Raw genomic sequence first — 23,819 nt, 5'->3', positions numbered from 1 at the left:
ATGCTTATGAAATTAAAAATTACATTAGTGTGATAATTGACTCGCTTACTCAAGGAAAAAATAATTCCTAGTCTTTGCTCTCTGGGAGGCCATGTTTCATTTGTAGTTACATGACAATATGGGCAACTGTTTCCAAAAGATACTATTAGAATTAGAGTTGGGTGACTTCTGCATAAATTATTTGATTTTTAAAGGACACCTATACATTTGGCATTTAGTTTTCCAATTTAAAATATGAGACTGTTAGCAGTCTTTAACAACATAAAGAAATAGAATAATCAGATTTTGGATATTAGAGGATGCTTATAAATCATATAATATAGTGATTTTTTTTGAACTCTTTTTAAGAAGTGCAAATTCTTTTTTTTTTGCAAATTCTTAATCATGTTCTTTTAACCTCTTCCCCGCAAAATCACAGAATCCCCCAGGCTTCGAGTAGTCCAATTTGAAAATCACTGATTACATCTAATCCCCATTATAGATGAGCAGATGGCAATCTGTGATTTACTCACATCATAGACTGAGTGATTAGTGTGGGAAAGGACTACAAGTCTCCAGATTTTTACTCCTGTTCACTTTGCATTCTTTCAGGAGATTATATGTAAATTATTTTGAAGGAGAGGTAGGAGAAATGAAAACTGTTCATTCATTAACCAACTAATTTAAAATTTCAAATAAATTTCCATCATTTCTTCTCTTACTTATTTTGTGGTAAGACAACATTTTTTCTACCCAAAATGACAAATTGAAATATAGTCTTTATATAGATGTCAAAGAGATGCATTCTTTACAGAATGAAAAATATCCATCTAAAATAAATTTTAGAGTTGCTTTGTGTTACGAACAATTTTGTGAGATGAAGGCGGCCCCAAACCTGCAGAGAATAGAAAGCACCTTATTTCTTTAAGAGTGAAAGCTGGCAGTAAACAGTGGAAATACTGAATTTGTTGTATATGTAAGTGTTCAGAATACCAACAAAATCATATCTTTACCAAACCTTTGGTCCTTGGGCAATCCTTTTCTTCCCAGTCTCTCCCTCTGTGGAATTTGGAAAGACAGTCACTCTTTAGACCTCTTAGTATTTTTTTTATTTTATTTTATGTTATTTTATTTGTTTTTGAGATTTTATAAAGGCTTTATTTGTCATACATGTGCCAACCACTGGAAATAAATTAAGCAGAGGTAATGGTAAATATATTTTCAGATTTTCTTATGATATAAAGCTAATTATACTCTTTATTAGCAGACTTGAACTCTCTAAGGCCATGACTTCAAATTTGTCTAACATGAATAACTTATGCTTTATTAGTAACCCCATTTATTTATTTATTTGCTTCTTTAACTTTTTATTTTATATTGGAGTATAGTTGATTAACAATGTTGTGTTAGTTTCAGGTGTTAGTTTCAGGTATACAACAAAGTCTGTGAGTCTGTATCTCTTCTGTAAATAAGTTCATTTCTATCTTTTTTAAAAAAAATTCCACACATAAGTGATATAACACACGATATTTCTCTCTGTCTGACTTACTTCACTCAGTATGACAGTCTCTAGGTCCATCCATGTTGCTGCAAAGTTCTTTCCAAGTTTCATTCTTTTTAATGGCTGAGTAATATTCCATTGTATATATGTACCACATCTTCTTTATCCATTCTTTCATCGATGGACATTTATTTAGGTTGCTTCCATGTCTTGGCTATTGTAAACAGCACTGCAGTGAACACTGGGGTGCATGAATCCTTTCGGACCATGTTTTTCTCCCAGTATATGCCCAGGAGTGGGATTGTAGGATCATATGATAGCTCTATTTTTAGCTCCTGTTATTTTTAGAGTCTGCTTGTAATTTGTATAGTTAGTTCTCTCATTCATTCAGTCACTCGTTCATTTATTCATTCCCTAAGTACTTTCTGAGTTCCTACTGTGGGTCCTGAAGATATAAAATTGATTAAGATATGATTTCTGTCCTAAAAGATATCTCAACATGGAGAGACATGTAAAGAGAGAAAATATATTGTAATATGATAACATTTTGAACAAAATGCTATGGGATCATAAAAGAGAAATGAATTAATTGCCTGGGAGATTGGGGAGATCACCACAGAGCAGAGGACATTTGAGCTGTTGTTGATAATTGTCTTCAGGGTTACCTAGAACAAACAAGTACACGTAAGTAAATGAAAATAACCCTTTTATTATTTATTATTTTTTGGCCACGTTGGGTCTTCATTGCTGTGTGCGGGCTTTCTTTAGTTGCAGCTAGTGGGGGCTACTCTTTGTTCTGGCGTGCAGGCGTCTCATTGTGGCTTCTCTTGTTGTGGAGCACGGGCTCTAGGCACGTGGGCTTCAGTAGTTGCAGCACATGGGCTCAGTAGTTGCAGCATGTGGGCCCTAGAGTGCAGGCTCAGTAGTTGTGGCACGCGGGCTTAGTTGCTCCATGGCATGTGGGATCTTCGTGGACCAGGGATCGAACCCGTGTCCCCTTTATTGGCAGGTGGATTCTTAACCACTGCACCACCAGGGAAGTCCCAACCCTCCCCTTTTTTTAAAATACTCAGAAATTTCCAGCGCTACCAGTCAGAAGCCCGGAACTTATAAAATATGCTGCAGAGACCTGTATTTAAATGTGTGGATGATGTGATTTTGATAACAGTTTCCTGGTCAATCCTGTAAATCTCACATGAAATATACGTGGTTACATCAGACTTTGTATTATGAAGTGTTAAGATAATTTGAAATTCTGTATGAATCTTTAATTATTATGTGTGGGAAGAATAGGGGAATATACTCCTTAGTTACTACCACCTTCTGTGAAATAGATTTCATTGTACTCTGTAACCAAAATGTTCAGAACACTGTCTCTTAATTTCTTGTCCTTTTTATTTTAACAAAAGAAAACTGCTTTTCCTTTTATAAAGCAAGCTTAGAAACCTTTTATATTTTAAAAAAGTCTTTTTTAAAACAACTTGAGGGAGAGATGGAAATTCTCTCTCTATTGGCTGTTGATGGGTTCAGGTTTCCATCCTATAATTAGGTGTTAGTATCACATAGTGTTCTTTTGTGTAGCTCTCTAAGGGAATTCAGTTTTTAAAATAAGTTTTAAATAAACCTACATGAAGCTCCATCTTTAACAGACAAAGCTGGTATAATATTTCTCTCATCTGGGCTTTAGAATTCAGGCTCACTATAAAAAGCAAATCTTAATTTTATGCCATGTCTCCTTTCTTTCCCAGTAATTGAAGTGCTGAATAGAGGTGTACTTCTCTGGAATATTAATGGAGTTACCTCATTTTAAGAAAGTGTTTTTCATTTTTTAAATGCCTGTCCTCTTTTGATAAACATAAAAATTCCATGTCTTTAGCATTATTTGAAATTTCAAACCAAAGCAAAGCCATGGTAATTTTAGAATGATGTGTTTATATTGATCTTGGAAAAAATATGTTATTTTTTATCTCTATTTATTTAAAATTTTTATTTAAAATGAACATTTGTTTTTATTTCTTTGTTTTCTGCAATAGCAATGTGAACTTTGAGAATGCTTATTAGCCATGAGCTTTTCTATTGTAGGCAGTGTGGGACGTGCAGTGGTAAACCATCATACTCTTTCCTTTGTCATTTTTATAGTTCATTTCAATGTATAACTCATCCGTAGGATTGAAAGCATTTAGAAGATGAATGTATGTTTTTCATATTTAATTTATTTCCAAAATTCTGTAACTAAGCCAGGGAACAAAGTGCCCTTTCCTCATTCACTGACTGAATTTGGTTTATATATCTAGTGATCAAGGGGTGGGAGAGTTTGTGATGGCAAAAGAGCGTGGGAATTGTAGACTGAAAATAATACCGCAGACTGAAGAAGGAGGAGGAAGAGTGGGGGGGCGAGGGGGTAAAGGAAGGTATCAGACTAGGTGTGGGCATCAATCATTGGCTGTATGATAAGACAGCAGCTAGGGATTGGGGTACAACATGTCAGAGATTGACCTGGTAAGCACAGTTGTGATATAGGGACAGCTTGGAGTAAGTTGCATGAAAAGGAAGTATTTCAGAGTTTTGCCTTAAATGAGCTAGGGTAGCAAGGAGCTTTTCTTGGTAGCTTCCGGGGAAACTGTCTGCTGGTGCCCTTTGTAAGCAAATGGCATAGAAAGTGAGTCTGGCACTGGTACTGTCTGTTGTTTCCAAACAGGAAATATCTTAATATTCAGTTTATAAAATTACATAATATTGTTCTTATTGTAAAAATGCCCCGAATTTAGGGAAAGTTAAAAGCACAAAGTGAAGGAATTCCCCCCTCCCCTGCAGGCCTGCCTGCTCCAGTCCTACTCCTCATCTAAGGGTGTATAAACATATATTAGTATATTTACATAAATATGCCTCAGTAATATTTGGCATCCATCTTTTGAGATTCTTACACTATTCTTGTAGTGTTTGAGAGCTTTTCTGTCATGTGGAAGTTCCTAATACATTTAACAAATCCCTTATTGATAGACATTTTATTTCCTTCAAAAGTTTTTGCTTTAATTTAAAATGATTTACTAACATTCTTGTCCATATCTTTGCGCTGTTGTACATGTGATTTAGCTGTGTAAATGCCTAGAAGTATAATTGCTTGGTCTTCAAGTTTATGGATTTATAATTTGTGATAGGTATTACATAAAGTTAGTACTAGTTTATACTCTACAGTAGTAAACACTATTTTTGATTGTAGAACTATGTTGGCTTTGGGGATTTAGAGAGATAACCATGTACTAGACTAAGGTTGTAACTATATCTATATTGATATATTTCATAAGTTAGGAAGGGGGTGTACTTTAGCTCTGATATGTTTCTAATTACTTTAATCCTTCAGACTTGAAACCATATTTTGGAGTTCAAGAAATAGTGTTTATATGAGTAAGTATAAAGAATTATACTTTTGGGGCTATGTTTCTGGAAGGTGTGGAAAGAAAGCAAGTTTATTTTCGAAGAGCACAGTGTGGTTTACTTTGATGTTAAATGTCAGTTCAAAAACAAGCTCCATTTTAAAATATTGTAAGTTCAACACCTCCCTCTAGTGGAGAAAAGAAAAACTCACTCAGTTTCCTCTATCCTTAATGTGATTTTGTTAGAGACACACACACACACTTCACTGTAAGGATCCAGGTAGCTTTGGTTTGATGAGAAAATAAATTCTGTGACAAAAATTAAAATAATTTATTTTGGAGCGGGCAAGTTAATCTTGATGTATAACTGCATGAGGTATTTTATAGTTCTTTTGGAATTTTCTTTTATGTTATAATGTACTCCAGACATGGATTGCGTTGATTAAACCATACACCTATTATAAATATTTGAACATACAAAAAATAACAGGGGTTAATATATAATATATAATTAATACTCAATATAACCAACCAATACCATTAATATAGCCAACACTTACCATCTAGATCATGTGTTTGTCATATTTGCTTAAGAATTCATAACGAATTTCATATCACTGAAGACTGAATCACTTCACCATCCCACCACCACCTCACCGCCAAAAGATAACCATCATTCTGAAGTTGGTGTTTAATTTTCTGTCTGTAAACATTGATGATACATCATTTTTTTTAGTATTTTGTATATTTTTAAAATATACATACAGTATCACACTGTATGAGTCTCTGTCCAACTTGTCTTTCTCACTTGTGTTTTTGAGACTTAGCCAAGTTAATAAACGATCTCTGGTTCATTCAATTTAACTGATCTATAGTATTTTATCCTATGCATATGTCATAATTAGTTTATCCATTACTGGATTGATTGAGATTTAAGTTCTTTCCAAGTTTCAATTATTGCAGACAATGCTTCCATGAACATCAAATATTTTTGTTTATGTGGGATGTATTTAGTGTGTATGCAATTATTAAGAGGTAAAATATATGCTAAATTATTCTCCCAAGGAGTTGTATCAATTTGAGAGAAGAGTTTCTTTTCCCTTGCAGTCTCTTGAACACTTGGTATTTTTCAGATTTAATTTCTATTTAAATTTATTTTTGTCCGCGTCTGGTCTTAGTTGCGGCATGCGGGATCTTTCGTTGGGGCATGTGGGCTTCTCTCTAGTTGTGGCATGCGGGATTTTTCCTCTCTCTAGTTGCGCGCAGGCTCCAGAGAGCGTGGGCTCTGTAGTTTGCTGCACGTGGGCTCTCTAGTTGAGGAGCGTGGGCTCAGTAGTGGCGCTCGGGCTTAGTTGCCCCGCGGCATAGGTGGGATCTTAGTTCCCCAACCAGGGATCGAACCTGGATCCTCTGCACTGGAAGGCAGACTCTTTACCACTGGACCACCGGGGAAGTCCCTAGATTTAATTTCTTTTGCAATAGGATGCGTGTGAAATTGTCTCTCGCTCTTGCTTAAATTTCTATTTCCCTGACGTGGAGCATGTTATGTTTATTGGCCATTCATGTTTCTTCTTCTGTGAACTGCAGTTTTATATTTTTTCCCCTTTTCCTTTTGGATTGTTTGTATATTCTTACTGACTTATAAGAGTTTTTAATATATTTGGTTGCTTGGTTACTTGAATCTCCATGGCAAACATCTTTTTCCTCTTTGGGGAGACATGGAGACAATCCACATTGTGTTTGATGTGCACTTTAAAATTTTAATGTAGTTGAATGTATCAGTTTTTCCCTTTATTGATAGTGCTTTTTATGTCTCATATAATCTAAAGTCATAAAGAAAAATATGTTTTTCTGTATAGAGCATGAGGGAGGGTCTAATTTTATTTTTTTCAAATGGACAACCAAATGTCCCTGTACTAGTTATTCACTTGTCTATTCTGTTACCACTTATTGATTTAAAATGTCATCTGTGTCATATATCAAGTTCCTTTATATCTAAGGTTTGGTTTCTGGTGCTCTGTTCTGTTTCACTTACATGTTGGTCTATTTCTGAACCAATACTAAATTGTTTTATTTACCATGGCTTTAGAGTAAATCAGATAGGGCAAGTTCCCTCCTCCATATTCTTAATATTTTTTTGGGGGGGTGGGGAGGAGAGTTATTCTTATCCTTTTAATATTCCATATGAGTTTGAGAATTGGCTTGTTACATTCCACCAAGAAACCTTGCTGTAATTTTGGTTGGAATTGAATTGGATTTATAGGTCAGTTTGGCATAAATTGACATCCTTAATTTCTTCTGTTTTCCATCCTTTTATATTTTTGTTCTATTTTTGAGGAGATTTCTTCAATTTTATATAGCAACTTTTCTGTTGAATTCTCATTTCTGCATTTGGGTTTGTGTGTGTGTGTGTGTGTGTGTGTGTGTGTGTGTGTGTGTGTGTGTGTGTGTGTGGGGTACGCGGGCCTCTCACTGTTGCGGCCTCTCCCGTTGCGGAGCACAGGCTCCAGACGCGCAGGCTCAGCGGCCATGGCTCACAGGCCCAGCCGCTCCGCGGCATGTGGGATCTTCCCGGACCCGGGCACGAACCAGTGTCCCCTGAATCGGCAGGTGGACTCTCAACCACTGCGCCACCAGGGAAGCCCCTGCTTTTGGGTTTTTGATTTACAAGAGCTGTTTCTTGTTTCTTGGCTATACCTTTTTATAGTAGAGTCTTCTTATTTCATGTTTGTAATACCTTATTTTAGCTCTCTGAGGATGGAAGTCATACTTGTTTTGAAGGTGGTTCCCCTCATTCTTCCCCCCTAGATTGTCTTTGTTTTTTCTGAGTGTTTGACCCCGTTTGTCTGAGTTTCACATGAGAAGCTTTCCTCAAATGTCTGCTGATCCTTGGCTGTATGTTCATGTTTAAAAATGAAGCACTGAAAAACTGGGAGAAAGCTCTGTGTATGTGGAGCCTTTCTATTTAATTGGGGAACCTTAAAAATGCCAGGATCTGCAGCTCTTTTCCCTTGGACTGGTAGTTTCCCCACAAAGGAGTCTTCTAGTCTTCTCCTTGTGCTTATAGTACCTTAGGTATAGGGGTCAATGTTCTGGGAGCTGAAGAGAGAAAGGGAGCCGTGAAGTCTCAGTGCCCACTATTTCCCAATCTCCTAATTTTTAATAAGGTGTCTTACCCTGACCTTCAGTCGTGTCTGGTTTTCATGACCTCAGAACCTTTTTGGGGCAACCTCTCTTGTTAGTAAATAAACTCTTTCTCTTTTTCCAGGATGGAGAGGGGACTTTGTCAGGGAGGGAGTTGGCAGAGGAGATCTGAGGATATAACTAACTGCTGCTTACAGAGGCTTCCAACAGTGTTCTGTATTCATTGCTACCCCATGGCTTGGCTTCAGGGATGATTGCTGCTTCCAATTTCTGATCTTTTATGGATATGAATTCAGCTTGCTATTAGGCGCTTCCCTTTTTGAGTATTTAACATAGTTGAGAAAGCTGAAACCTGTCATTTATCACTTGTCCATTTACTTTCCATCTTGCAAATTTGCTTTTGACATCTCTTGTTGGCTGTCATCTTTTCTGCCACTCATTTTTATTCTATCTTCATTTAAGTGGGATTTCAGGAGCAAGCAGAGATGATTGGATAGCTTTGATCCAATCTGTTTAACTGGTGGTGCCCTCTTTCTGCTCTTTCTACATATGACCTTCTGAGACCTTAGAGTCTCACTTTTCATCTCATATTTGAGCTCTGGTTTTACTGAATGTTTTTTAGTATTAAAAGCAGCTAGGGTGCTGGGTTTCATAGCTACAGTTCTTTTTTTTTTTCTTTCCAGTTTTATTGAGACATACTTGACATATATACTCTGTAAGTTTAAGGTGTACAACATGAATGATTTGATATATATATATACTGCAAAATGATTACGAGTTTAGTTAACCTCCATTACCTCACACAGTTACAGATTTTTTTTTCTTGAGATGAGAACTTTTAAGATCTACTCTCTTAGTAACTTTCAAATATACAATATGGTAATGTTAACTATAGCCATCATGCTATACATCATATCTTAATATTCAATTTATAAAATTTTTACCGTTTTTTTTTTGCGGTACGCGGGCCTCTCACTGCTGCGGCCTCTCCCGCCGCGAAGCAACAGGCTCCGGACACGCAGGCTCAGCGACCATGGCCCACGGGCGCAGCCGCCCCGCGGCACGTGGGATCCTCCCGGACCGGGGCACGAACCCGCGTCCCCTGCATCGGCAGGCGGACCCCCAACCACTGCGCCACCAGGGAAGCCCTATAAAATTTTTATAAAATAAAATTTTTATGGCATCCAGTATTACAGTCTTTCCATAATACAGTATTGGAAACATCGTTAAATTAAACCACTTACCTGTGATCATGGGCTAATACTCAGTTTCTCCAGTTATTAGAGAGAGATGTACGATATGGCAATGTGAGTCCTCGAAGGCAAAGTTATAAAACAGAAAACTAACACATTATTAATTTTATATTAAATATCATTCACCTTATGCCTATGTCAGGATAGACTACTTCCATACAGATCTTGCACATGATGTTCAACGCGATGAATACTTAGGTGATGATGCTGACAAAAGCATCTCATATAGTTCTTGCTGTACAGTTATTCAGTTTTCACACGAAAACACACACATACACAACAGATAAGTTTATTAACTGTATGGCATGATGATTATTTGCTATTCATTAAGTGGAAGTGGGTCATGTAAAGGTCTTCATCCTTGTCATCTTCATGTTGAGTTGGCTGAGGAGGACAAGGGCTTGGTCTCGCTGTCTCAGGGGCGGCAGTGGTGGAAGAGACGCAGGAGATGGAAGGGGAGGCAGGAGAGGCAGGCACACTGGTGTAACTTTATGGAAATACATTGTCCTTTCTGTCTGCCGCTTTTGCTTTTTCATTTCTCTAAAAATGTTTCTATATGATACCAATCCTTTTTTCATTGTTTGCTTTAGTTTCAGTGCCCATGTCATAGAAGGGTCCATGTTGTAAAATAAGTCAAAAGCAGTCTTGAAATCAGCACCCTTCTACCAGATTGTCTAATGTCAATTTGTTTTCTGGCACTGCTTCTTCTATGTCTTCTTCCGTATCATCTGACACTGGTTTAGAAACACTCATCTCCATCAGGAAATCTGTTAATTCCTCTGGTGTGCTGTCTCAGCTCTTGAACTTCTCCAAGATTCATATCTTGAAACCCTTCACCCCGCATTTTTTTTTTTTTTTTGGCCGTATCTATGATCTCTTTCACGATTTCCTTGATTGGCTCTGTCGTAAATTCTGTGAAGTCATGGACAACATCTGGCCACAGTTTTCTCTCACAGTTTTCTTTCTTTATTGTTTCCGGATTGATGGCTTTCACAGCTTTTTCTGTAACAACAATGGCATTTTTTCAATGCTGTAATCCTTCCAGACTTTTATGATGTTCTCTCAATCAGGGTTCTCTTCCATAGCATTGACCATCCTTTCTATAGAGTACCATGTATAATGAGTGTTTAAGGTTCTTATGACCCCCGATCGAGAGGCTGAATTAGAGATGTTGTATTTGGGGAAAGTGGACCATTTTAGTGTCTTTGGTGTTAAACTTATGGGGTTCTGGGTGGCCAGGGGCATTTCCAATAACAAAAGAACTTTAAAAGGCAGTCCCTTACTGGCAAGGTATTTCCTGACTTCAGGGACAAAGCATCGATGCAACCAATGCAGAAAACGTATTCTTGTTGTTTAGGCCTTCTTGTTGTACAACCAAAGGACTGGTAGCTCAGGGGTTAGCAGCTTTGTAGATAAGGGCAGTACTGATCATAAATCCAACTGCATTTGCACAAAACAATAGAGTTAGCCTATCCCTTCCTACCTTAAACCCTGGTGCTTGCTTCTCTTCCTTATGAATAAATGTCCTTGGGCATTTTTTTCCAGAATAGGGCATTTTTGTCTGCATTAAAAACCTGTTCAGGCAGATATCATTTCTCCTCAATGATTTCCTTTTTTTAAATTGAATTATAGTTGATTTACAATGTTGCGCTATTTTCTGCTGTACAGCAGTGACTCAATTATACACAATATACATTTAAAAAATATTCTTTTCCATTATGGTTTATACCAGGAGATTGGATATAGTTCCCTGTGCTCTGCAGTAGGACCTTCTTGTTTATCCATTCTAAATGGATAAATGCATCTACTAACCCCAAACTCCAGTCCATTCCTCTCCCTCCCCACTTCCCCTTGGTAACTACAAGTCTGTTCTCTATGTCGGTGAGTCTGTTTCTGTTTTGTAGATAGCTTCATTTGTGCCATATTTTAGCCCTCAGTGATTTTCTTCAAGGCATCTGGGAACTTGTCTGCTGCCTCTTGGTTTTCAGAAGTTGCCTCTTCTGTTATCTTGCAATTTTTAAAGCCAAACCTCTTTTTAAAATTATCAAACCATTCTTTGCTGGCATTAAATTCTCCAGCTTTAGATCCTTCACCATCCTTTTGCTTTAAGTTGTCATATAGTGACTTCGCTTTTTCTCGAATCATATTAGAGTCTATAGTTACGCCTTTCTCAGAGCAATGCTGCACCCAGGTACGCCTTTCTCAGAGCAATGCTGCACCCACATAAAAGCTGCCTTTTCTTTTTTTTTTTTTATTGTGGTGCGCGGGCCTCTCACTGTTGTGGCCTCTCCCATTGCGGAGCACAGGCTCTGGACGCGCAGGCCCAGCGGCCATGGCTCACAGGCCCAGCCGCTCCGCGGCACGTGGGATCCTCTCGGACCGGGGCACGAACCCGCGTCCCCTGCATCGGCAGTAGGACTCTCAACCACTGCGCCACCAGGGAAGCCCTGCCTTTTCAATATAAGATAAAAAAGGTGTATTGCAAAAAGTGCAAAGTTTTCTCACCTGCTGTTGTAGCTGCAGCCATGGCCTTACTAATTTCCTTTTTTTTTTATAATGGTCCTTAACACTGGATTCATTTATCTTGAAATGGCAGGCAGTCACAGCTGCAGACCTGAATCTATGGTGCCTATCAAGCAATTCAGCTTTTTCTTGTAATGTCATGATTTTTCTTTGCTTCTTGGGACCACTTCCAGCATCACTAGTGGTACTTCATCGGGGTCCCATGTTGTTATACAAGGTTTACTAAACACAATGCACTAAACACAATGAAAAAGTGGGAACCGAGAGAGAGAGATTACTTTTTGCTATGATATGAAGTTTACTGGAGAGATGAACTGCTCACGTGGAGATGAGTAGCATGTGCATTTTAAGCAGATACTTGCAACACTTGAGCAATGCCATAGGAGGTGGCTGCCAAACTATTACAGTAGTACACTATGGACTACAGTTAATTTTATGCAGTTATGATTTAATACTTCATCTTTATGTTTGTTTACATTTCTTTCGGCTGTGAATGAGCCCATGTAGTCTGTGTTTGTGTGCATAAGTTTTGATAAATTTTAATGTTTTATAATAGATTTATATATATATATATATATATTTTTTTTTTTTTGCGGTACGCGGGCCTCTCACTGTTGTGGCCTGTCCCGTGGCGGAGCACAGGCTCTGGACGCACAGGCTCAGCGGCCATGGCTCACGGGCCCAGCCGCTCTGCGGCATCTTCCCGGACCGGGGCACGAACCCGTGTCCCCTGCATAGGCAGGCGGACTCTCAACCACTGCGCCACCAGGGAAGCCCTAGATTTATATATTTTTTTATGGTAGTAAATGATAAAATAGATTAGAATCTACATATTTTATGCATTCTTGACATACATTTTTCTTATTTTTTTGATATTTCTAGGCTATGCAGTTTGTCTGCGAGTTTTTTCAACTTGTCACAAATCTCCAAAAAATTATCGAATGTGTTTATTGAAAAAAAATCTACGTATAGGGGCTTCCCTGGTGGCGCAGTGGTTGAGAGTCCGCCTGCCGATGCAGGGGACACGGGTTCGTGCCCCGGTCCGGGAAGATCCCACATGCCGCGGAGCGGCTGGGCCCGTGAGCCATGGCCGCTGAGCCTGCGCGTCCAGAGCCTGTGCTCCGCAACGGGAGAGGCCACAACAGCGAGAGGCCCGCGTACCAAAAAAAAAAAAAAAAAAAAAAAAAAAATCTACGTATAAATGGACCCATGCAGTTCAAACACATACCCATGTTGTTCAGGGGTCAACTGTGTATATAATATATATATATATATGTACACATCTGTATACTTTTATACTATATTTTATTTATTTATCCATTGATTGACATTAAGGTTATTTCCACGTCTTGGCTGTTGTATTGAGGTTGTTGATTTTCAAGGCCACCAGGAGTTGGGGGAAGGAAGTGTGGAATTAGGGCGAGTTTAAATGCTACAAAGCTTGCTATTCTTACTGAGATTCAGCTGATTTTCTTGAATAAATGCTTCTTAGATTATTGCAAGCCTTTGGTTACTTTTCAGTTATGAAAAATTTGATTTTGACAGTTTTTGCCAGTGTTCTTGTTACTTTAATGGAGGAAAGAATTATTGGTGGTCCTTACTCTGCCTTTCTGGAACTTACTTATGTTCTCTGAAGATATTCTGAAGTTTTCTTCCCTTTGTATATACTCCTCTCAGGGAATGTTTTTGCCCTCCCCATCTGATTTAGATTCCATCTTTCATGTTGGGGAGTTTTTTCAAGTACCGTGTTTTCTTATGTTTAAGAGTGAGGGACTGAAAAACTTATTAGACGTTTTTGAGTGTTGGGTTAGCTCTTTCAACCATGATCTTCGCTCTAGGGTTATCTGGTGGATATTTGAAAGAGATAGATAAAATCCTACCTTCCCCAAATAACTTAAGAAGATGTAGGAAGTAGAAAACTTGATTGAGTCATTGTCAAAATTCCAGGCTCATACTGCTTCACCAATGAACAGAAAGAAACATTCAAGGAGCAAATAATTTCAGTCTTACATAAACTCTGCCAGAGAATGAAAAGAAAACTTGATAACATACCAAACTAATAATCTTGATACTAAACTGACAAGGATACAAGGAAAGATAATTATAGCCAATCTCACTCATGAATATAGGTGCAAAAATATTATACAGATTTTTAGCCAACTGAATGTAGCAAAATGGAAAAAAGATGTACTCTAAAAAGCCTTTATACAAGAAATGCCAACTAAATCTAACGTTAGAAAACCAATCAAGGTAATTTTAATTAATGTAACCTGTTAACTTTATTATGTAATGTAAGTTTCTTGGGTATGTGAATAGAATTCCTAAAAACTACACTACACTGAGGAAAACAGTTTTTTTAGTAAAAACTATGTAGGTGTGTTTATATCCATATGTAATAATGTATAGTAATTATCACATAATATTAGTGACTACTTGACCTCTGCATTAAAACTGTGATTTTTAGGTCAGAATTTCATCTACATCTTGAAAGACTTATTTGAAAGCTGTTTGTTAAGTAATATTTAATATAAGTCAAGTATCACAAAGTAAAAGCCCTAACTGATCGGCCATTCATTTTCCAGTTCTTTTTTATAGGATTAAATTCAAACTCACATGAAACAATGGGCATACATTAGTGTAGTATTTGGAATGATTGTTTTCTTTCTATACTATTTATCAATAGAATGGGAATCACAAGTCATCTTTTCTTATAAATAAATCTTGTGAGACTTCCTGAATACTTTAATTTCTTTTACTTGATTTAATAAATATTGTTTGAAATAATTGCCATCAACTAGGAGATAAGTATTTTTGGTTATAGACTTTGTTTTTATTTCAAATTATTTGTGTTACTTTGTGATTGGCCTTGTAAATTGCTATTTATTCATTTTAATGTGTACACAGTAGTCTAAGTGAATGGTTGAAAGTTGGAGATTATGTATTTGTAAATCAAGAAGGCATGTATTTTAACAGTGGATTTGAATTAATACTATTGATTGCTTGAAGGAGGAGGTCCTATCATATAGAATAACAGTGGTATCTTATACTTGTGTAGTGCTTAATGGTCTTAAACGTGCTTTCATATATGAAGGTACTCTTATGATGTAATCAGATTACCTAAGGCTGTTCATCATACCATTTGCTTCTGAATCCAGTGTTATGACAAAAACGGTGAGTGCTGTCTGTTGGTTGTAGGCAATGTTGGCACACTCGTGCTATGCTACGTAGCTTTTGTTCTTATCTATGATAGTTTAAAGATTGAAAACATGTAAGTTGATGAACTTCTATTAAGGAGTTTCCATTACCTGCAGAAAATAATTCTTAAGAGTTCATGTGTACTTGGCTATAGAGTAGTAATTATAAATGAGGGGATGTGGAGAGAAGGAATTAAAGTAAATTTTGTTCTTCATCCTTTGACTGTGGACTATACTGCTGGTTACTTTCCAGACTAGAATCTTTTATAGAGAATTATATTTGGTGCTTGCAACATTCTCACTCAGATTCTGATGACACCTTTTGAGTGGCTAGGAATACCTGGATGCATGTATAAATATATGTTTGTATGTTCCTGAGTAAGATTATGCTGGTGAGGGGAAGGTGGGAAAAAGGGCTTTGTCAAAGACCTTAAGTAGGAAAGATGAATCTAGATTAGTTACTGTGGAAAATATCTTTGATATGTGTGTTAACTTTATATTTGAACTTCCATAAAATTCAACTCTGATTTCTGAGTTTAGTTGGAAAAGAAGATCGAGAGATTTAAGTAGAACTACCTGATGTTATTTTTCTTTCAGTAGTACAGCAAAGATTTATAAACTTGAACACTGAAGAGAAAATGAAATACAGCCATCTAGTGGCTGCAACTTAAAAAGCTCTAAGCATAAAGTACCGTGAGCTCACATAAAAATCTCTGAAGAGCCATTATTAGGCATTCAAGCTAATCATTCCTTATCACACAAAGGAGCAATACACATTTGTATTACTAAACATTTTAGTCAAATTTTAATAAGAAGGGAAAACCTAACGTATGTCAGTTGAACTATAACATTATGTAAATACCCTCAGAGGTCATTTGAACTAGAGTAAAATTATAGTAAGCTATCTACATTTTCAGTTGTAATATGTATTAATCAGATTTTTTCAACATCTTTATTGGAGTATAATTGCTTTACAATGTTGTGTTAGTTTCTGCTGTATAACAAAGTGAATCAGCTATATGTATACATATATCCCCATATCCCCTCCCTCTAGCATCTCCCTCCCACCCTCCCTATCCCACCCTTCTAGGGGGTCACCAAGCACCTAGCTGATCTCCCTGTGCTATGCAGCTGCTTCCCACTAGCTATTTTACATTTGGTAGTGTATATATGTCCATGCCACTCTCTCACTTCGTCCCAGCTTACCCATGCCCCTCCGCGTGTCCTCAAGTCCATTCTGTACGTCTGCATCTTTATTTCTGACCTGCCCCTAGGTTTATCAGAACCGTATTTTTTTTTTCTTCGATGCCATATATATCTGTCGGCATACAGTATTTGTTTTTCTCTTTCTGACATACTTCACTCTGTTTGACGGACTCTAGGTCCATCCAACTCACTACAAATAACTCCATTTCATTTCTTTTTATGGCTGAGTAATATTCCACTGTATATATGTGCCACATCTTTTTTTTTTTTTTTTTTGTGGTACGCGGGCCTCTCACTGCTGTGGCCTCTCCCGTTGCGGAGCACAGGCTCTGGACGCGCAGGCCCAGAGGCCATGGCTCACGGGCCCAGCCACTCTGCGGCATGTGGGCTCTTCCCGGACCGGGGCACGAACCCGTGTCCCCTGCATCAGCAGGCGGACTCTCAACCACTGCGCCACCAGGGAAGCCCCACATCTTCTTTATCCATTCATCTGTCGATGGGCACTTAGGTTACTTCCATGTCCTGGCTACTGTAAATAGAGCTACAGTGAACACTGGGGTGCATGACTCTTTTTGAATTATGGTTTTCTCAGGGTATATGCCCAATAGTGGGATTGCTGGGTCCTATGGCAGTTCTATTTTGAGTTTTTTAAGAAACCTCCGTACTGTTCTCCTTAGTGGCTGTATCAATTTACATTCCCACCAACAGTGCAAGAGGGTTCTATTTTCTGCACACCTTCTCCAGCATTTATTGTTCGTAGATTTTCTGATGATGGCTCTTCTGACCGGTGTGAGGTGATACCTCATTGTAGTTTTGATTTGCATTTCTCTAATGATTAGTGATGTTGAGCATCCTTTCATGTGTTTGTTGGCAGTCTGTATTATCTTGTTTGGAGAAATGTCTGTTTAGGTCTTCTGCCCATTTTTTGATTAGGTTGTTTGTTTGTTTTTTTTTTTAACATCTTTATTGGAGTATAATTGCTTCGCGATGTTGTGTTAGTTTCTGCTTTATAACAAAGTGAATCAGCTATACATATACATATATCCCCATATCTCCTCCCTGTTGTGTCTGCCTCCCACCCTCCCTATCCCACCCCTCTAGGTGGTCACAAAGCACCGAGCTGATCTCCCTGTGCTATGCGGCTGCTTCCCACTAGCTATCTATTTTACATTTGGCGGTGTATATATGTCCATGCCACTCTCTCACTTTGTCTCAGCTTCCCCTTCCCCGTGTCCTCAAGTCCATTCTCTAGTAGGTTGGTGTCTTTTTTTTTTTTTTAACATCTTTATTGGGGTATAATTGCTTTACAATGGTGTGTTAGTTTCTGCTTAATAGCAAAGTGAATCAGTTATACATATACATATGTTCCCATATCTCTTCCCTCTTGTGTCTCCCTCCCTCCCACCCTCCCTATCCCACCCCTCCAGGCGGTCACAAAGCACCGAGCCGATATCCCTGTGCTATGCGGCTGCTTCCCACTACCTATCTACCTTACGTTTGGTAGTGTATATATGTCCATGCCTCTCTCTCGCCCTGTCACAGCTCACCCTTCCCCCTCCCCATATCCTCAAGTCTGTTCTCCAGTAGGTCTGTGTCTTTATTCCTGTCTTACCCCTAGGTTCTTCATGACATTTTTTTTTCTTAAATTCCATATATATGTGTTAGCATACGGTATTTGTCTTTTTCTTTCTGACTTACTTCACTCTGTATGACAGACTCTAGGTCTATCCACCTCATTACAAATAGCTCAATTTCGTTTCTTTTTATGGCTGAGTAATATTCCATTGTATATATGTGCCACATCTTCTTTATCCATTCATCCGATGGTGGGCACTTAGGTTGTTGATTCCATCTCCTGGCTATTGTAAATAGAGCTGCAATGAATATTTTGGTACATGACTCTTTATGAATTATGGTTTTCTCAGGGTATATGCCCAGTAGTGGGATTGCTGAGTCGTATGGTAGCTCTATTTGTAGTTTTTTAAGGAACCTCCATACTGTTCTCCATAGTGGCTGTACCAATTCACATTCCCACCAGCAGTGCAAGAGTGTTCCCTTTTCTCCACACCCTCTCCAGCATTTATTGTTTCTAGATTTTTTGATGATGGCCATTCTGACTGGTGTGAGATGATATCTCTTTGTAGTTTTGATTTGCATTTCTCTAATGATTAATGATGTTGAGCATTCTTTCATGCGTTTGTTGGCAATCTGTATATTTTCTTTGGAGAAATGTCTGTTTAGGTCTTCTGCCCATTTTTGGATTGGGTTGTTTGTTTTTTTGTTATTGAGCAGCATGAGCTGCTTGTAAATTTTGGAGATTAATCCTTTGTCAGTTGCTTCATTTGCAAATATTTTCTCCCATTCTGAGGGTTGTCTTTTGGTCTTGTTTATGGTTTCCTTTGCTGTGCAAAAGCTTTTAAGTTTCATTTAGTCCCATTTGTTTCTTTTTGTATTTATTTCCATTTCTCTAGGAGGTGGGTCAAAAAGGATCTTGCTGTGATTTATGTCATACAGTGTTCTGCCTATGTTTTCCTCTAAGGGTTTTATAATGTCTGGCCTTACATTTAGGTCTTTAATCCATTTTGAGTTTATTTTTGTGTATGGTGTTAGGGAGTGTTCTAATTTCATTCTTTCACATGTAGCTGTCCAGTTTTCCCAGCACCACTTATTGAAGAGGCTGTCTTTTCTCCATTATATGCTTTTGCCTCCTTTATCAAAATTAAGGTGACCATATGTGCATGGGTTTATCTCTGGGCATTCTATCCTGTTCCATTGGTCTATATTTCTGTTTTTGTGCCAGTACCATACTGTCTTGATTACTGTAGCTTTGTAGTATAGTCTGAAGTCAGGGAGCCTGATTCCTCCAGTTCTGTTCTTCCTTCTCAGGATTTCTTTGGCTATTTGGGGTCTTTTGTGTTTCCATACAAATTGTGAAATTTTTTGTTCTAGTTCTGTGAAAAATGCCATTGGTAGTTTGGTACGGATTGCACTGAATCTGTAGATTGCTTTGGGTAGTATAGTCATTTTCACAATGTGGATTCTTCCAATCCAGGAACATGGTATATCTCTCCATCTGTTGGTATCATCTTTAATTTCTTTTATCAGTGTCTTATAGTTTTCTACATATAGGTTTTTTGTCTCCTTAGGTAGGTTTATTCCTAGGTATTTTATTCTTTTTGTTGCAGTGGTAAATGGGAGTGTTTCCTTAATTTCTCTTTCAGATTTTTCATCGTTATTTTACAGGAATGCAAGAGATTTCTGTGCATTAATTCTGTATCCTGCTACTCTACCAAATTTGCTGGTTAGCTCTAGTAATTTTCTGGTAGCATCTTTAGGATTCTGTATGTATAGTATTATACCATCTGCAAACAGTGACAGTTTTACTTCTTTTCCGATTTGGCTTCCTGTTATTTCTTTTTCTTCTCTGATTGCTGTGGCTTAAACTTGCAAAACTATGTTGAATAAGAGTGGTGAGAGTGGGCAACCTTGTCTTATTCCTGATCTTAGAGGAAATGCTTTCAGTTTTTCACCATTGAGGACGATGTTGGCTGTGGGTTTGTCATATATGGCCTTTGTTATGTTGAGGTAGGTTCCCTCTATGCCTACTTTCTGGAGAGTTTTTATCATAAATAGGTGTTCAATTTTGTCAAAAGCTTTTTCTGCATCTATTGAGATTATCATACGGTTTTTCTCCTTCAGTTTGTTAATATGGTGTATCACATTGAATGATTTGCATATATTGAAGAATCCTTGCATTCCTGGGATAAACCCCACTTGATCATGGTGTGTGATCCTTTTAATGTGCTGCTGGATTCTGTTTCCTGGTATTTTGCTCAGGATTTTTGCATCTATGTTCATCAGTGTTACTGGCCTGTAGTTTTCTCTTTTCGTGACATCTTTGTCTGGTTTTGGTATCAGGATGCTGGTGGCTTCGTAGATGAGTTTGGGAGTGCTCCTCCCTCTGCTATATTTTGGAAGAGTTTGAGAAGGATGGGTGTTAGCTCTTCTCTCAATGTTTGATAGAATTCACCTGTGAAGCCATCTGGTCCTGGACTCTTGTTTGTTGGAAGATTTTTAATCACAGTTTCAATTTTAGTACTTGTGATTGGTCTGTTTATATTTTCTATTTCTTCCTGGTTCAATCTCGGAAGGTTGTGCCTTTTTAAGAATTTGTGCATTTCTTCCAGGTTGTCCATTTTATTGGCATAGAGTTGCTTGTAGTAATCTCTCATGATCCTTTGTATTTCTGCAGTGTCAGTTGTTACTTCTCCTTCTTCATTTCTAATCCTGTTCATTTGAGTGTTCTCCCTTTTTTTCTTGATGAGTCTGGCTAATGGTTTATCAGTTTTGTTTATCTTCTCAACGAGCCAGCTTTTAGTTTTCTTGATCTTTGCTGTTGTTTTCTTCATTTCTTTTTCATTTATTTCTGATCTTTATGATTTCTTTCCTTCTGCTAACTTTGGGGTTTTTTGTTCTTCTTTCTCTAATATCTTTAGGTGTAAGGTTAGGTTGTTTATTTGAGGTTTTTCTTGTTGCTTGAGGTAGGATTGTATTGCTATAAACTTCCCTCTTAAAACTGCTTTTGCTGCATCCCATAGGCTTTTGGTCATCATGTTTTCATTTCATTTGTGTCTAGGTATTTTTTGATTTCCTCTTTGATTTCTTCAGTAATCTCTTGGTTTTTTAGGAGCATAGTTTTTATCCTCCATGTGTTTGTATTTTTTAGTTTTTTTTTTCCCGTAATTGATATTTAGTCTCATAGCTTTGTGGTCAGAAAAGATACTTGATACGATTTCAGTTTTCTCAAATTTACCAAGGCTTGATTTGTCACCCAGGTTATGGTCTATCCTGGAGAATGTTCCATGAGCACTTGAGAAGAAAATGTATTCTGTTGTTTTGGATGGAATGTTCTATAAATATCAGTTAAGTCCATCTTGTGTAATGTGTCATTTAAAGCTTGTGTTTCCTTATTTATTTTCATTTTGGATGATCTGTCCATTGGTGAAAGTGGGGTGTTAAAGTCCCCTACTATTCTTGTGTTACTGTCTATTTCCCCTTTTATGGCTGTTAGCATTTGCCTTATGTATTGAGATGCTCCTATGTTGGGGGCATAAATGTTTACAATTGTTATACCTTTTTCTCGGATTGATTCCTTGATCATTGTGTAGTGTCCTTCTTTGTCTCTTGTAATAGTCTTTATTTTAAAGTCTATTTTGTCTGATAAGAGAACTGCTACTCCAGCTTTTTTAAAAAATGTATGTATTTATTTATTTATTTTTGGCTGTGTTGGGTCTTTGTTTCTGTGCGAGGGCTTTCTCCAGCTGAGGCGAGAGGGGGCCACTCTTCATCGCAGTGCGCGGGCCTCTCGCTGTCGCGGCCTCTCCCGTTGTGGAGCACAGGCTTCAGACGCGCAGGCTCAGTAATTGTGTCTCACGGGCCTAGTTGCTCCGCGGCATGTGGGATCTTCCCAGACCGGGGCTCGAACCCAAGTCCCCTGCATTGGCAGGCAGATTCCCAACCACTGAGCCACCAGGGAAGCCCCTCCAGCTTTCTTTTGATTTCCATTTTCATGGAATATCTTTTTCCATCCCCTCACTTTCAGTCTGTATGTGTCCCTAGGTCTGAAGTGGGTCTCTGGTAGACAGCATATATACAGGTCTTGTTTTTGTATCCATTCAGCCAGTCTGTGTCTTTTGGTTGGAGCAGTTAATCCATTTACATTTAAGGTACTTATTGATATATATGTTCCTATTACCATTTTCTTAATTGTTTTGGGTTTCTTTTTGTAGGTCTTTCCCTTCTCTTGTGTTTCCTGCCTAGAGAAGTTCCTTTTGCATTTGTTTTGAAGCTGGTTTGGTGGTGCTGAATTCTCTTAACTTTTACCTGTCAGTAAAGGTTTTAATTTCTCCATCAAATCTGAATGAGATCCTTGCTGGGTAGAGTAATCTTGGTTGTAGGTTTTTCCCTTCCATCACTTTAAATATGTCCTGCCACTCCCTTCTGACTTGCAGAGTTTCTGCTGAAAGATCAGCTGTTAACCTTTTGGGGATACCGTTGTATGTTACTTGTTGCTTTTCCTTTGCTGCTTTTAATATTTTTTCTATGTATTTAATTTTTGATAGTTTGATTAATATGTGTCTTGGCGTGTTTCTCCTTGGATTTATGTTGTATGGGAGTCTCTGCGCTTCCTGGATCTGATTGACTATTTCCTTTTGCATGTAAGGGAAGTTTTCAAGTATAATCTCTTCAAATATTTTCTCAGTCCCTTTTTTTTTCTCTTCTTCCTCTGGGATCCCTATAATTCGAATGTTGGTAAGTTTAATGTTGTCTCAGAGCTCTCTGAGACTGTCCTCAATTCTTTTCATTTTTTTCCTTTATTCTGCTCTGTGGTGGTTATTTCCATCATTTTACCTTCCAGGTCACTTATCTGTTCTTCTGCCTCAGTTATTCTGCTACTGCTTCCTTCTAGAGAATTTTTAATTTATTGTGTTATTTATCTTTTTTTTTTGCTCTTTATTTCTTCTAGGTCCTTGTTAAATGTTTCTTCTGTTTTCTCCCATCTATTTCCAAGATTTTGTATCATCTTTACTATCATTACTCTGAATTCTATTTCAGGTAGACTGCCTATTTACTCTTCATTTGTTTGGTCTGGTGTTTTTTTACCTTGCTCCTTCATCTGCTGCATATTTCTCTGTTTTCTTATTTTGTTTACTTACTGTGTTTTGGGTCTCCTTTTCGCAGGCTGCTGGCTCGTAGTTCCCTTGTTTTTGGTGCCTGTCCCCAGTGGATGAGGTTGGTTGAGTTGCTTGTGTAGGCTTCCTGGTGGAGGGGACTGGTGCCTGTGTTCTGGTGGTTGGGGCTGGATCTTTTCTTTCTGGTGGGCAGGGCCGCATCTAGTGGTGTGTTTTGGGGTGTCTGTGACCTTATTATGATTTTAGGCAGCCTCTCTGCTAATGGGTGGGGTTGTGTTCCTGTCTTGCTAGTTGTTTGGCGTGGGGCGTCCAGCACTGGAGCTTGCTTGCTGTTGGGTGGAGCTGTGTCTTAGTGTTGAGACTGAGATCTCTGGGAGAGCTGTAATCAATTTATATTACGTGGGGCTGGGAGGTCTGTGGTGGTCCAGTGTCCTGAACTCGGCTCTCCCACCTCGGAGGCTCAGGCCTGACACCGGGCTGGAGCACCATGACTCTGTCAGCCACACGGCTCAGAAGAAAAGGGAGAAAAAAAGAAAGAAAAAAAAAAATTAACATAAAAAGAAAAATAATAAAAAAAGAAGATAGTAACCAAACCAATAAACAAATCCACCAATGATAACAAGTGCTAAAAACTAAACTTAAGATAAACATGAAAATCAGTAACAAATCAGTCGCAGACAGCAAACGCCAAGTCTCCAGTTGCTCTCAGAATCCGCTGCCTCAATTTTGGGACGATTCGTCTATTCAGGTGTTCCACAGATGCAGGGTCCATCAAGTTGATTGTGGAGATTTAATCCGCTGCTCCTGAGGCTGCATGGAGAAACTTCCTTTTCTCTTCTTTGTCCGCACAGCTCCTGGGGTTCTGCTTTGGCCCCGCCTCTGCGTGTAGGTCTCTGTCAGTCACCTGTTCCTGCCCAGACAGGAGGGGGTTTAAGCAGCAGCTGCTTAGGGGG

At 38.3% G+C, this 23,819-nt stretch overlaps 1 protein-coding gene across 2 annotated transcripts in view; it reads left to right on the top strand.

Annotated features, from left to right (window-relative positions):
* CCDC171 (coiled-coil domain containing 171) overlaps positions 1 to 23,819 on the top strand; it is a 369,266-nt gene that overhangs the window by 44,284 nt on the left and 301,163 nt on the right. The window lies entirely within an intron of this gene.

Source organism: Delphinapterus leucas, chromosome 6, assembly GCF_059928025.1.
Source record: "Delphinapterus leucas isolate spDelLeu-1000000601 "Yukka" chromosome 6, BTC_Dleu_Yukka2, whole genome shotgun sequence".
Taxonomy (NCBI): Eukaryota; Metazoa; Chordata; class Mammalia; order Artiodactyla; family Monodontidae; genus Delphinapterus; species Delphinapterus leucas.
This window is presented reverse-complemented; position numbering and strand designations above follow the sequence as displayed.